The 13091-nt window shown below is 42.4% G+C and overlaps 1 pseudogene; it reads right to left on the bottom strand.

Annotated features, from left to right (window-relative positions):
• Positions 1 to 7382: 7382 nt before the first annotated feature.
• The window catches only part of LOC149202728 (CDK5RAP1-like protein pseudogene), a 61500-nt pseudogene continuing 55791 nt past the window's right edge, over positions 7383 to 13091 (bottom strand).

The raw sequence follows: 13091 nt of genomic DNA, 5'->3' as shown, positions 1-13091 counted from the left end.
TGATTGGACCAAATGTGTTGAAAGAGATGGAAAGGAAACGTAGGTTATGTAGGTTTTAACCTCGTACATATATTACCTGCAAAAGAATTCTTAAAAGCAGAAAATAAACAATGGAAAGAGCATAAAACATAAAACAAATATACACAGAGATTTACCCCTGTATCCTAAAACCAGGACTACCAGATTGATTTTTCATTATATTCCTTTCAATGTTGCAATACATATATATACATGCCAAAGAATCCATTACCCTGTATTAGAACATAACCATAGTTCCCTTGACCAAATCTACAAAATACCATGGACAGAAAACCATCATGCATAAAACCATGTGTGAAATCCATGCACAAAACCATAGGTAGGTTCGCCCACCTAATATAGGGCCCCAAAAAAAATTACCAATGAGCTGCCATGGACACTGCACAAGGGGGCTACCACCCCCTTGCTACACCCAGTGCAACGTACAGGAGGAGCTACCGACTCACGCGCGCATGGGGTAGTCGTGGAAAGAATATAACACACACCCAAAATTCTCCCACTTGTTGTTTTCTTTCCACAAGAGAGCTTAGTCATTGGTCCAGCCCTGTAACACCCATTCTTTCTCTACACCAATAGATTTCTCAGTGCTCACAGGCTTTCTCAATGCATCTGCAATATTCTTCAAAGTTCCCACGTTTACTAGCAACACCTTTTTGTCCTCAACCATATCCCTCACAAAGTGATACTGAAAATCAATTTGCTTTGTCTTTGAATGATAAGCAGGTTTATTTGCCAAGAAAATTGCACTTCGGCTGTCACAATCTATCCTTATAGCTCATTGTACTAACCCCAGACTTGAACACAATCTCTACAACCAAACTACTTCCTTGCTTGCATGAGTGGCTACCATGTATTCTGCCTCTATAGTTGAAAGTGCCACTACAAATTGCCTCTTACTCATCCAACTAATTGCACCTCCAAATAGGTTAAACACATACCCACTTGTAGATCTTCTTTGATCCAGATCTCCAACCCAGTCTACATCTACAAAGCCACGAATGTCCAAAACTGTGTCCAATCCTAGTCTTCCTTGATAGCACAAACCATAATCACTAGTGCCACACAAATACCTGAAAACTTGCTTCATTGTAGTCCAATGCTCCTTTCCTGGTTTTGAAATAAACCTGCTCAATAATCCCACTACATGTGCAATGTCTAGTTTAGTACATACCATTGCATACACCATGCTACTGACTCCACTTGCAAATGGAACATGAGACATGTCATCTGTAATATTCCTAATTAGCCATGGCTAATTGGAATATTCGATTTTGCCCAATTTTTGCCTTCTATAGTTATTTATAAATAAAAAAGTGAGGACGGGGGACATAACTCACTTTAAGAATAAAAAGTCACTTCCTAGTAGCACAATGTTGTGACTTAAGGAGGAGCCAAGGGGGCCAAAGGGGGATGCAGAAATGGGGCCCACACAGACACATGGAGGGACTGTGTAGGAGGGAAGAACACATGGCAAGAGGGGAATCACACAGGAGGAGGTGAGCCTAGGGATTGTGAGAGGCAGAGGCTATAAAATAGAGAGGAGCCCCCTCATTTTGGATCATTCTGGTTATGAGCATTTGTGATAGTCATTTCAACTTAGAGCACGCTGGATGTTTAGCTAGTCTGCAGCACTGTTTAGTGCATTGAGTGTCTCCGTTCAGAGATCTCACCCTTAGCCCCGGGGGACTTCGAGTGCCTGCTCAGGCAAGGTATTTCCATTGGCATTCCAGCAGTAGATTCATTAGCATTTCAGCAGCAGTTTCATCAGTGTCTTTGAGGAACTACGCAAAACCCCAAGGGGGTGATTTTCGGGGGTCGGCCATTTTAGAAAAGATTTACGGATTTTTCTAGGTTTTTTTAGTAGAGTCTGATTCTAGAGTTTCAGCCTTTTTTTAGGAGGGGAGCAGCCCCAAATCCTCATTCGATTTCCAGCAACAACAACAACACGACAATTTTCCAGCAGCTGAGATGCAGATCAGTGTGAGGCCATTCCAGGAAAGCTTTCTGGGTTTTTCTGGGTTTCTTGAGTAGAGCCCGAATCTAGAGTTTCAGCTTTTTCCGAGGAGAGGAGTAGCCCCAAATCATCATTTGTTTACCAGCAGCAGCAGCATCCACGCAGAGAGGCCATTCTTGTCGTTCTGAGAGTATTTCTTCACTTGCCTTGTGCAAGTCGACGTGCCATCTGTCTAATCACCTCTTGTACTCATTTATTGCTCAGTATAATAAAATGGCTTAGCATTTCTCGCTGCATTTCTTGTGTATCTGTTTATGGTTTATTTGATATATATAGTATCATTGTTACTTGTATCTTTGTGAGCATTCTCGGCTATTATACCACTTGTGTGTTTCTATTATACTCTTAGACAGAGTCTGGAAAGGGCCAATAGCCTCCAGATCTCGTCCTCTTTTTAGAGGCGACATATCTGGTAAATGCCCTCCCAGTCCATCTCTGGTTGGAGTTTGCTTGTGTTTGGGGTATATTCCTGATATGGGATATTACAGTGGTATCAGAGCATAGATCTGGCTCAGCTTGTGGAGCTAGCAATCTATGACACTAGGGGAGAAACCCTATATCTGTTACAGAAGCCGGAGATACAAAGACGTTGGGCGTAGGTGGGAGAATACCTACGGAGAGGGAGACTGTGTTCCGATGATGGACGTAGAACAAGAGGAGCCTGTGGTGGACGCAGAATAGAGGGAGCCGGTGGTGGACGCAGAGCAGGAGGCTTTAATGGCAGATGATGGCGGGAAGAGATTTGTGGATATGCTCCTCAAATCAGTGTAGGATCTATCGAGGCAGATTGAGGTGATGGGGCAGAGATTCACAACAATAGAGGCCAGACAGTGTGAGAGCCCACGGGTTTTCCAGGTTGGTGTGGGATCGGGTGCATCCCACCATTTGCCAGAGCAGCGTGATACTGCACAGCAGGTGGCCTCACATGCCCCTACACGCTCTACCATGCCCATTTTCTTAGGAGCAGACACGGGGGTCGTAGCCCAGCAGGAGGCAGAGCCTGGACACATGGGTGATTATTTTGCAGAGTACCAGGCCTATGGGCAGCAGTTCAAGGAAGCCCTCTCATTCTGTGATTTTTTTCAGCTCCAGCGGGATAATAGACCCTGCGACCATCACAAAGGGTACCGATATTATCATGATGGTGACACCCACCGTGCAGCGAGTAGATTCCACTTGCCTACGTTTGATGGCTCATCAAATAGTTCGGCAAGGTCTTGGGTGGAGAAGCTAGACATTTATTCCCAGCTTAACCAGATGTCCAAGATAGAGCCCATCAAGGTGGCGACATTGCATCTGGATGGTGAAGCCCAGGATTGGTGGTTTCATGGGATGGTTACACTAGGACACTCCATGGTGACGACATATGTCGAGTTCACCAGGAGATTGATGGAGCGATTTGATCGAAGGGATCCAGAGCAACATTTTGTTGAGTTGACAAGGCTCAAACAGACAGGGAGCCCAGAGACCTACATTGTAGATTTCTTGAGCGTCTCAGTGATGGTGCCAGATCTATACATGGCACGGAGGATCTATATGTATGTTGAGAGGTTAGCAGAGCCACTTCGGGGTCTAGTCAGATCCACCAGACCGACCACCCTTCAGGATGCTATCAGTAGGACCCGGGACCTACAAGATGTCTTACCCAGGACCCGGACACCTTACCCCCAAAGACAGACTTTCCAGTCTAAGGGGAAGGATGTGAGGATTCCACCTCCAACGGGGAATCTAGGATGAGTACATCTTGATGATGATGCCAAGAGGGTGTTGAAGAAGAAGCGGTTGTGCTTCACTTGTCAGGAGCCATGGGCACTAGGACATAAATGTGCTGCTGGTAAAGCACATTTTATTGAGGTCTTCTCCGAGAGCAATGGAGAAGAGGATGATGAGGAGGATGTGGAGGCAGGAGATAGCCATGCCATACAGGGACCTTTGCCACCTCCACCACCAGTAGCAGGTGGCGCATCTTTTGCACCCACCAGAGGGACCGTTGCAACGTTGCGGGGAGTTCCAAAGTATCTGACGCTACGCGTACGAGGGATAGTACGTGGCCATCACGTATCAGTTTCGGTTGACAGAGGGGCAACCCAGATGGTTGAGCGGAGAGGTATACAGACAGAGAGCTTCGATGGGTTTTCAGTCTTGGTCCCAGGTGATCAAACCATGACGTGTGCTTGTTATGTTCCAAATCTTTCAGTGACGATGAGCACCTACACATTGACTAACCACTTTTTCGTGGTCGATATTCTGAACACCAACATGATATTGGGTGTTCAGTGGCTTATCACTCTAGGGAAGGCCACGATAGATTGGAAGGCCCTAGAGATGGAGTGGGATGATGAGAAGACAGGGAGGCATGAGAAGATATGGGGACAACACACATATCCGCCTCAGACTGTGTCAGCTCATCGGATGGAGGTAGTCTTCCAGAAGGGAGACATAGAGTGGGCAGTGGAGCTGCGTGCATCAGAGTAGGGACTACATGGCAGACGATACATCCAGAGATCCAGTCCATCCTTGATCAGTATGCCATAGTGTTGGAGAGATTCCACCAGGAAAACCACCGGATCGAGGGTTTGAGCACACTATCGAGCTTGAGCAGGGCATCCAGGCAGTGATCACCACCCCCTATAGGCACCGCAAGCCCTATCGGGATGAGATTGAGTGAGTTGTCCAGGAGATGTTGGCCATCATGCATGCATTGGCTAAGTACCAGCAGTATCTGGTGGGTAACAGGTTCAGGGTGAGGACTGATCACAACAGCCTCAAGTTCTTTTTGGAGCAGAAGCAGCTACAGGAGAGGCAGCAGAAGTGGATCAGCAAGATCCAAGCATATGACTTTGACATTGAGTATGTCAAGGGTAAGAACAACGTGGTAGCAGATGCCCTTTCACGTAGACCAACCACGTTGTCTCTTATGAGCTTGGATACAGACTAGAGGGCTCGACTCTTAGTAGAGTACTCCAAGGACAGGTTTTCATGTGAGGTTCTGGATTAGGTGGCAGATGACAGGTACAGGGTGGTCGATGAGATAATCTATTACAGGGACCATATCTTCTTGACTGAGGGGTCTCAACTCAAGAAAAAGATACTCTAGGCATCACATGATTCACCTTTGGCAGGACATCAGGGGTTTACCAAAACCTATAGGGCCATTAGAGAGAGGTTCTCATGGAAGGGCCTCAAGGAGGACATACTCCAGCACATCCGGGAGTGCGATGTTTTCCAGAGGAACAAGGGAGAGATGAGCCATCCCGCGGGATTATTGCAGCCTCTTCCCATTCCGGAGGGGAAATGGGAGAGTATTTCGATGGATTTCATCACAAGGTTGCCCATGGTACAGGGCAAGGATTGTATCTTTGTCGTCGTTGATCAACTGAAAAAGTACGCACATTTCTTTGCCATATCCGCACACTATACAGCATCATAGGTGGCCGAGCTGTTCTTCAGGGAGATCTTCAAGCTACATGGTCTTCCTAAGACCATCGTCAGTGACAGGGACAACCGTTTCATGGGCGGGTTTTGGTAGGAGCTTTTCCAATTGGTGGGGACAGAGTTGACACCGAGTACCAGCTATCACCCACAGACAGACGGACAGACGGAGATAGTTAACAAGTGGCTGGAGGGATACTTACGTAACTATGTCAGTGGGCAGCAGCGAGCATGGCTGAAGTGGCTGCATCTAGGGGAGTACTGTGATGAGCCCCAAAAATTGGTAACTTATTGGGCTCATTCTGCCTACTGTTCTTCATCAATCCACCATTTTTCATAGTTTATGCATGTTTTTTTTAGTATGTTTATGTTATTTGAACGAATGAGGGTGGTCACTTTACCAAGAAGGCTAATACGTGGTTATTTCAGGTTTTTTGGACAAATTTTGGAACAAGGCCAAGCAATTATGAGCCAGATGAAAGCCAATCATGAAGGAACAAGGGTGAGGATTCATAGGAAGGATGTCTCTTGCATTAAATGGCCCTTCCTCAAAATCTCCACCGTCAACTCGGAGCTCAGCAGGCCACCAAAACGAATCCTAAAGGTAGTCGAGCACCTTTATGAAAAGTGACTGTTTACTGGCAATTTGAACGGCCAAGCCCCTTGAGTTAAGGAGGGTTGTTGAGGACCCTTGTAGTGCATAAATAGGGAGGATTTCAACCTTCGTAGGTTACTTTTTGAACTGTTGGGTTTTGCACTATAGTGTTGTCATTTTCTCAGCTCATTTTCGTAGCTACTGTTGTATAACTTTCTTGTGACATGATTATTTTTTAGTAATGAAAAGAAGCTTTATTTGGCATCAGTTATGAGTTTCTCTTAGGAGCCTATAGCTCTTGGGGTTGGGCCCAACCCAAGTGCCAAGGCTTCCTTTGTGTACTGTTATTTGTTTTTTTATGTCTTTGCAAAATAATTTATGTTGAGTAGATTAACATCTTGCTGGTTACCTAGGTCATTGTTGATGATTAGAAAGGATTTTATGTTCAGATTGAGTTGATAGGTTAATAACAGGGAAGATCTTCAGAAAAAGGCCATCAAGCACCTCTGATCTCACCTCTCCCTCAGTGGGACCATGAGCTGAGACCAAGGTGTCCTTGCAGCTACCAAAAACACTGTCTTTGCTTCATCATGCAATTATTAGTGTAGATTCTCATTTGCAAAAGTTGATACCAGTTGTGGTTACGCATTCAGGTGCATGATTGCTTAGTTTTCATAGCTGTTTCATGTGATTTCATTGCAAATAAACTTCTATTCAATTCCTTTGCTATTACTCAGGTCAGATTAGAGTAAAGTAGCTAGGTCATTGGTTTTCCAAGTCATTGTTTGTTCAGTTTGAGAAATAATTTGCAGAGCGCCTGCAATACCTCTCCATCTACCTGTACTCCATCAATCCCATTTGCTCCATCCCCCCAACTCTGATTCTTGCCTCACATTTACTACGTTCCCTCACTTTGACCTAATTTCCATATTTTTGTGCAACATTGCTCTACTCCTCCTTGAACAAATCCAGCCATCCTCATCACTCCTGATCTCCATCCACCAAGTCCTGGACCTCCTCACACCCTTATCCTACCCCCATACTCACTTCTTCGCCTTTCTCTCTCCATCCACCCTCCAAAATCCCATTTCTGAACATCCTGTAGAAAATACATGTTGACACCTAATCCTCTGCGATTGGGTGAATTTGGAATGTGAACAGTCATCAAGAAGATGAACTGATCAGTCACATTCATGTATATAACAATAGCTACCTAATGAAATAAATGAATCAGTTTTTCTGCCAAGTCTGGAGTTACTCCTGGTCTGACATGGTATCAAAGCCAGCTCCTTGTTTTAGCTATTATGCTCCTTGTAACTCTTTTGTCCTGACCTCTACCTCTGCCTCTGCTTTATTCCCTTTTGTTTTAAAATAATCTGCCTCTGCCACTGCGCTCTGTCCATAATGCTTGTCTCTGACCTGCATAGGCCTGACATCTGAAATTGAACAGTCAAGATACCTGAGGCGCTCCACATCAAGCCTCGAACACTCCCCCAAAGTGGCTAAAGACTGATGCCCGGGATTCAACTTCGCCATGAGTGACTTGCTCTTCTTCTTAAATGATCCATTTTGATCCCTGTAAGAATCCTTTGTCTTACACTCTCCTCGTGGATTGTTGATGATAAGCGAGAGATCGAAATCAGTGATCATGATATGCCCATCTGCTTGAAGCAATATGTTTTCAGGTTTCAAGTCTCTGTACAAAATTCCATGCTAGTGCAAATACTCTAGTGCAAGCACAACTTCTGCTGCTAGATTCAAACCTCATGTTCTTCTGCCTTTGCCTGAGCGTATTGAGGTCCCCTCCGGAGCAGTAGCTCATGAGCATAAAAGAGTGGTTTTCCGACTCAAACTTTGTGAAAAGCTTGGTGTCAGAGATCGTATAATGCGGCTAAATATTGGATGAATGGTATCGAATTCGTGTATCGGAGCCTGTTTCAAATAAATACTATTGATCGATACTTATGAATGGTATCAAATGCGGCTAAAGACTGGTATGAACTGACATGGTTTGGGCAGCATTTAAATTTTCATGTGATATATATGTATGCGGTGATATATGTTACATTTTCATGTGATATATATATGCGGTGATATATGCAGCGCTCAATTTTTATGTATGCGGTGATATATGTTACATTTTCATGTGATATATATATGTGGTGATATATGCAGCACTCAATTTTTATGTATGCAGTGATATATGTTACAGTAGCAATGCTCAATTTTTATGTGACATATATATGCTATGATATATGATAGCGTTCAACACAGTGCTCATATTTTACAGTGGCAGCGTTTAACACAAGCGCTCAAATTGTTCATGCGGTGATATATATGTGGTGATATATGTTACAGTGGTAGCATGTTATCAGCATTCATTTCAATAGTCAATAATATATAAATGGCGTAGCAGAATCAGAATCATTCTTTTAGCAGCAAAAGTTTTTTTCTCCACAAAAGCACATTCTTTTTGCCATTAGAAGTATTATTCTATCAGCAGAAGTTATTTTTTTTTCATAGAATGCATTCAATCATCTCTATGGTAGGAATAGTTCTCACTGGCAAGGAGAACTATCCTGAATGGTCCCGGATGATAAAACACACCCTCATCTTCAATGAGTTATGGAAAGGAGTCTGTGTCGGAGAAGGAGAAAATGACCCAGTGCAGCCTACATCAGACAAAGAGCTCGTCATTTGGGAAAACAAGAACAGCAAAGCCTATGCATTAATCGCAGCATCTGTAAATGAAGAAGTAAGTCGCCATATTTCATCATATTCAACTGCCTTTGAAGCTTTACAAAAGCTGAAAGAACTCTATGACTCACATTCTGCACTTGAAGTTGTTCAGCTCATGATTAAACTCTTCACTCTTGAACTGAAAAATAATGATCCTCTTGCTCTTGCATCTGAAGTAAAGTCTATAATGCATGATATTAAATCCACTAAGGTTGAGCTGGATATCCCTCTTATTGCTTTTCTCAAGGCACTCTATCCTACTTACTCCAATTATCTTGAGTCTCTACAAGCAAATGGAAATCTTAAAGATATAACCTTTGATTCTCTTGTGAAAAAGTTTGCTGAAAGAGAGAAAGCCTTTGGAAAGAAGACAGTCCCTGAATCTTCTGAAGAGACTGTTTGCCTTGCTCATAAAGAAAAGCATCATGCTCAAGATTCTACAAGAGGAAGAGGTGGACGAAGAGGAAGAGGAAGATACTTCAGAGGCAGGGGGGCAGACATTCTCAAGTAGAAAAAGCAGATCTGCATTGCATTCGCTGCAAACGAAATGGATCACATGATGCTTCTACATGCAAGCTACCATGGGACAAAATTGAGCAAAAAAGAAACCAGCAGAAAGGTAAAACTGATGATACAGACAAAGGTAAAGCACCTGAATCCGCTCACTATATTGAGGCACAATTTAACATTGGAGTAAATGAAGATTTGTTTAATGCTTCAATTGCTTCTTCGAAAAATGATTGGTTGCTTGATTCAGGAGCAACCTGTCATATGACTCATAGGAAAGATTTTTTTGAAGATTTCACTGACAATGTTGATGGAGCAGTATACTTTGCAGATCAGTCAAAAATCAAGCCATCAGGGCTTGGCACAATCAGGCTTAAACTGCCTGGTCTTCTAGACTTTCTTCTGGATCATGTTCTATATCTCCCACAGCTCAAGAGAAACTTGTTTTCCTTGGTCCACATCTGCTAGCAAGGTCACTCCATTCATATGTTTGATGGCAAGCTTGAGGTAAGAAAAGCATCTGACCACTCACTTGTCATGAGGGGAATAGAAGAAGAAAGGCTTCTCAAACTGCAAGGAACCTCTGCTCATGCACAACATTTCTCATATATTTCTCATCATGAAGAAGGTACACTTCCATCAAGTTTATTATGGCATGCTAGATTTGGACATTTAAACTATGACAGTCTCCGCTTATTGAAGAAAAATGGTGTTGTTGGTTTGCCTACAATTCCTAGGAAACATAAGCAATGTGATGCTTGCATTCTAGGAAATCATAGCAAACAGTCTTTTCATCATTCACATTCAAGAGCACATAGGAAGCTTGAACTCATTCATTCAGATTTATGTGGTCCAATGCTTGTTCCTTCTGCAAATGGAAATAAATATATCATGACATTTATTGATGATTACACCAGAATGTGTTGGGTTTATTTATTGAAGAACAAATCTGATGCTTTTCAAACATTCAAGAATTTTCATAAATGGATTGAAAATGATGCACAATCTCATATTGGGTCTATTCGCACTGATAATGGAAAAGAATATACGTCAAATGAATTTGAACACTATCTTCGCCAACATGGGATTAAACATCAAACAACTGTGCCTTATAATCCCCAACAGAATGGTGTAGCTGAAAGAATGAATAGAACAATCTTGAATATGGTATGATCCATGCTCTTTTTCAAAAATGTAAAGATAATGTTTTGGGCTGATGTTGTTCTATGTGCTGCATATATAAAGAATAGATGTCCATCTAATGCTATAAGAAACAAGACTCCTTATGAATTGTGGTATGGACATGTTCCTTCGGTAAAACATCTCAAGATCTTTGGTTCCACCTGTTATGCTTTGATACCAAAGGTACATAGAAACAAACTTGGTGCTAGAAGTCGTAAGTGTATCTTCCTGGGGTATTCAAACACCTCTAAAGCATACCGCCTCTATGATGAAGTAAATAAAAAGTTTGTTGTATCTAGAGATGTCATTTTTCTGGAATCATCCAAATCTGACAATGTTGTTGAGCAGCAACTTGATCGCTTGGATAGATTCACAAAAACAAAATCATTTCAAGAATTTGATAATCAGATTCCACATCTTGAAGGGGGGATTCCTATACTAGATCAACATGTGGAATCTTCTTCTGAAGAACAATCTCCCCTGCATGAAACTCCAACAATGGATGATGCTTTAAGTGATGTAATTGATAGAATTGGGAGACTCAATCTTGATTCAGTCCCAACTCAATCAACAGAGCAGCCTGGACCATCTCAGAAAGGTCCCCCAAAGTGGCTGACAAAGACACTTGAAAGTGTTTATCCTGATGAAATTGGAAAAACATGAACCAGAAATTCAAACCGACAAAATGGAGGTGATGAGATGACTCTAATTCACCTGTTGATATGGATGTTACTTATGATTGTGAATTGAACTTGTCTACAGATTTTGAACCAACTTCCTTCAAAGAAGCTACTTCTCATGATGAATGGAAAGAAGCGATGAAAAAGGAGTATGATGCCCTCATAAAGAATGGCACTTGGAAGCTGGTTGATCCTCCATTTGGAACCAAACCAATTGGCTGCAAGTGGGTCTACAAGAACAAATACAAAGCTGATGGCTCACTTGACAAGCACAAAGCTAGGCTTGTGGCAAAAGGCTTTGCACAGAAGGAAGGGGTCGATTATGAGGAAACTTTTGCCCCCACAGCAAAATGGGCCACCATCCGGACACTCTTTGCACTAGCTGCTCAGAACGGTTGGAAAGTCCATCAAATGGATGTAAAAACTGCATTCTTGAATGGAGATCTAAAAGAGAATGTTTTTATGTCCCAGCCTGAAGGATTTGCTGTGAAAGGACATGAACATAAAGTATGCAAACTTGTGAAGTCCTTGTATGGCCTCAAACAAGCACCACGAGCCTGGTATGAAAAACTAATTGAGCATCTTCTGAAACTCAACTTCAATCATTTTGATCTTGATGATGCAACTTTATTTGTCAAGAAAGTTGGCAAAACAGTTGTATATCTTGTGGTATATGTAGATGATCTTTTAATGACAGGGAACAATTAAAGCTATATTGCAACCATAAAGAAAGAATTAGGAAAAAGTTTTGAAATGATTGATTTGGGCTATGTTCATTACTATCTTGGCATTGAAGTAACCCAACATCCAAAATCCATATTTCTTTCTCAAAAGAAATACATTGGAGATTTGTTAAACAGATTTGGCATGACATAGTGCAATCCTCTTTCTACTCCAATGGAACAAAACTTAAAGATCACATCTATTGAAGGAAAGGAATTTGAGGATGCAACAACGTATAGACATCTTGTAGGAAGTCTCATCTACCTCACTACTACCAGACCAGACATTTCATTTACTGTTGGAATCCTCTCCAGGTTCATGCAAAAACCTTGTGAGGGACATTGGTCTGCTGCAAAAAGAGTTCTAAGGTACTTGAAGGGAACTCAAGACCTTGGAATCAAGTATACATAGGTGGACAACTTCAGCTTGATTGGATACTCTAATTCAGACTTCGATGGAGACAAAGAAACTGGAGTATCTACTTCAGGATATGCTATGAGTCTTGGATCAGGAGCTGTCTCTTGGAGATCACGCAAACAATCAGTTCCAGCAGATTCCACAACAGAAGCAGAATATGTGGCAGCAGCTGAAGCAACGAAAGAAATTGTGTGGCTCAGGAAAATTCTTTAAGATTTGCAGGTAAAAAAAGTACAATCAACTCCACTCATGATTGACAACACCTCTGCAATAAAGTTGGCCAAGAACCCAAAGTTCCATGATCGTACAAAGCACATCAATACTAAATATCATATGATACAACATCATGTTGAGGCCAAAACAATCCATCTCCGTCATTGTTCCACAAATGAGCAAATTGCAGACATCTTCACCAAAGCGCTTGGAAGAGAAAAGCTTGAAAGATTCAGAACGATGCTTGGACTCACCAACATCCCTTCAGATTAAGGGGGGGAATGTTGACACCTAATCCTCTGCGATTGGGTGAATTTGGAATGTGAACAGTCATCAAGAAGATGAACTGATCAGTCACATTCATGTATATAACAATAGCTACCTAATGAAATAAATGAATCAGTTTTTCTGCCAAGTCTGGAGTTACTCCTGGTCTGACAATACAGAACATCCTGTAGAACCCCTGCAGACTTCCTATAGAAGCTCACGAAAGCGGTTTCTTGATAGCCAAACTCTATGAAACTCTCTGGAAGGGTGCTAGGGACCCCTT

This window comes from Pinus tabuliformis, chromosome 2_1 (assembly GCF_031772625.1).
Source record: "Pinus tabuliformis cultivar Carrire ecotype Pingquan chromosome 2_1, CPIR1, whole genome shotgun sequence".
Taxonomy (NCBI): Eukaryota; Viridiplantae; Streptophyta; class Pinopsida; order Pinales; family Pinaceae; genus Pinus; species Pinus tabuliformis.
This window is presented reverse-complemented; position numbering and strand designations above follow the sequence as displayed.